Source organism: Heterocephalus glaber, unplaced genomic scaffold, assembly GCF_053883595.1.
Source record: "Heterocephalus glaber isolate CG9 unplaced genomic scaffold, H.glaber_assembly_v1.0 deba00000621, whole genome shotgun sequence".
In the NCBI taxonomy this organism is placed as follows: Eukaryota; Metazoa; Chordata; class Mammalia; order Rodentia; family Bathyergidae; genus Heterocephalus; species Heterocephalus glaber.
Genome location: NW_028258153.1, coordinates 1,056,868 through 1,059,826, shown reverse-complemented (window position 1 = coordinate 1,059,826; position 2,959 = coordinate 1,056,868). Strand labels below are relative to the sequence as shown.

Here is a 2,959-nt window from a genome sequence, read left to right as displayed (position 1 = left end):
CTTGGCAAGCACTTCATTTCATTTCCCTAAAATATGTTGTCTTAGAAACAAACATTGCTACACTATTTAACACAAATAAAATCAATTGACAAGAATTCCTTAATATCAAAGATCCATTCAGATATCACAAATATGAAGAATCAGATGACAATCTAGAGAAGAAGCAAAAAATAAATGAAAAGGTATTTAAAATAACTATAGAGAAAATCAAAATTATATGAAATAGACAAAGAACATGAATGATTTGTGATTTGAAAGGGGAAGAATGAATATATAGAGCAGAAAAATGTGCATAATTCAGAAGAAGTTTTTAAAAATAGATGCAAGTCTTTACAGATTGAAAAGACAGACCATGTCCAGGAAAAAGTGGATATCAGTTCATCAACACTAAGATGTGTCCCAGTAAATTTTGTTTATTTCTAAGAGAAAAAGAAAAATCCTTCAGGCTTTGAGATAAAAAAGTTCCCTTTTTGGCTGAGCTCAATTTTTTTTTTAAATTTAAAGAAAAAATTTATTGAAGATCTGAAAAACAATTCCTAAAAGATTGACTTTTCCAGAAAACTGTAGCTACACAGTGCATTGCGTCTATCATGTTAAAACACGCATTAGACACAAATACAAAAACCATGAAACAATTCACCATTCTTCAACAATTTGAGCAAAGAGAAAACGCCTAAGGAACAACATGAATGACTTGCAAAGGATGGGCTCTTTGAGCACCGTTTAAAAAAAACAAAAAGCACAAATGGATGAGTGTGTTCAGTTATATACACTGAATTGGACCTTTGGCACTAGGAATCAGAGCATTTTGTCATATAGCATTAACACATATTATAAAAGTGTGTAGTGTCAAAGGAATAGAACCACCAGCATTCAAAAGCTGCTTTGTCAGCTAGGCAATAAAACACTACACCATGTCTCTTTGTTGTCCGTCATTGAATACACTGGTAGCAACTTTGAAATGAAAAGAAAAAAGAAAAAAGCAGCTGCAACCCCTTTTATTTTCTGTTTAAAATCAAAACAAACATCAACTTGGTTATACACTAACATCTTCAAAGTACATCATTTGAACAAGAGAAGGACTAGGAACAAAAATGTATTGACAGAGATCCAAACACGGATGAGAGTGCCTCACACCGCTTTCCGATGGTACTCAGGAGGGGCCACTTCATAATCACTGGCACTAAACAAAGTTGCTGAATTCTTCACCAGATACTTGAGGAAATCATGAAGATAATTCAGTAATAAAGCAAGGCTCTCCTCCTCCAGAGGTGTGTAGGCCAACATAGCTCCAATTCATACAAATAATCTCAGTAGATGTGGTGCTCCGTACACCTGCGACATGGGTGCATCAGGGTGATTGGCAAGGATCTCAGCGTACTGTGGTCTCTCAGATTTGTAGAGCATCTGAATGCCCAGCATCACATTGAAGTATTCTTTTATCCCTGCTACTGCCTTGTTAACAGCATACTCCTTATTATCCGTATTTCCTCGAGATTTCTTATAATTTGCATAGTCCTCTAGAATGGAATCCACATTCTTCTTGGCAGGAAGGTAAAAGAGCTGCTTCTGTCTGGGAATTAAGTCCCAGTCATCAACACGCCACGGTTTTAGCTCTTCAGGGATCTTTACTTTAACTTCAACTCTGTTCATAAATGTTTCTTCATTTTCAACTGTAGGATCTACCCGGGCCCTCTTCTTCCCAGGAGGCTGAGGTGTCTCACTGGTACCGCCACCATCTCCATTACCAGGGGTTCTTTGTTTGTTTTTTTTTGTTTTCACTTCAACATTTTTCTGCTGCAGACCAGCTGTCTTTTTTTCTGGAGCAGCCCCTCTCATCTTTCCCGGTGCATATCGCTCCTGATTGGCTTTTTGAAGTTCTCGCTGTTTCTGCAGATTGGTGTCCACGTATTTTACTACTCTGCTTTCTGGAGCCCATTCATCCCAATTTTTATTCCAACCACTGTAATGTATAAAGCATTTTACTTGTTTGTCCTTTGCACACTTTACTTCATAAAGAAGAGGCCCATGAAAGCACAGTACTCGTTCATCCTCCTGGAACCTGGGCTTCGGGTCCTGCTTGGGCGCCATTTATAAGTGATTCGCCTCCTCCTTATCCCACCACCCCTGACTACCACCCCCTACTCTCTACCCAACCCGAGCTCGCGTCAGAAGCGCAGGGCACAGCCGCTCTACATCCTGGGCCTGATTTTTTTTTTTTTCTGGTACCGGGGATCGAACTCGGGTCCTTGCGCTTGCAAGGCAGGCGGTGGAACCACTGAGCAATTTGCCAGCGCCCAAAGACCTCACAGCACCGCAACCGCGCAACCGCCGCCAGCCAATGGCTGCCCGCCGCACATGCACCTGCGCCCTCTGAGCTCAAATTGTTACCCTTCAACACACCTGGACTTAGGGAAGAAAATGGACACCCACGAACTATACCCCTCACAGACAGACAAGCACCAAAATTCATGAAGCATAATTCCCTCAAGGCCTTTTTAAAGATGATATGTGGGATGAATCTATTTATACCTCAAACCAAGCCCATAAAATCTTGAGTTTGTATATATCAAATGGAACACTGTGGTTATAAAATACAAATGTTAGAAACAATAATATCGCTTACAAAAATAGAGAAAAGGGAAAGTAGAAAGCTATAGTTCATGCAAAGTGCTTCATTTTTCATAAAATCATAAATTCAAGCACTAAAAATAAAATATCATCCGTCAAAATTGGCTTTGCTGTAGTAACTTGTTTTGTACTTTATAACCTTGTAAATATTTTAAATAACTATAAAACAAACTTAAATTTTACAAAACCAGTGCTTAAGAATTAAAAATAACAAATGGACTCAAATGGTATGCAAAGAAGCAATTATGAGCTGAGGCAGGAGGACTGGGAGTTCAAGCTCAGATTACACAATTTAGTGAGACCCTGTCTCAAAAAATTAAAAACAAAA

At 38.8% G+C, this 2,959-nt stretch overlaps 1 pseudogene; it reads right to left on the bottom strand.

Moving 5' to 3' along the window:
• Positions 1 to 1,131: 1,131 nt before the first annotated feature.
• On the bottom strand, positions 1,132 to 2,130 carry LOC101697073 (mortality factor 4-like protein 1 pseudogene; annotated as a pseudogene).
• Positions 2,131 to 2,959: the final 829 nt, after the last annotated feature.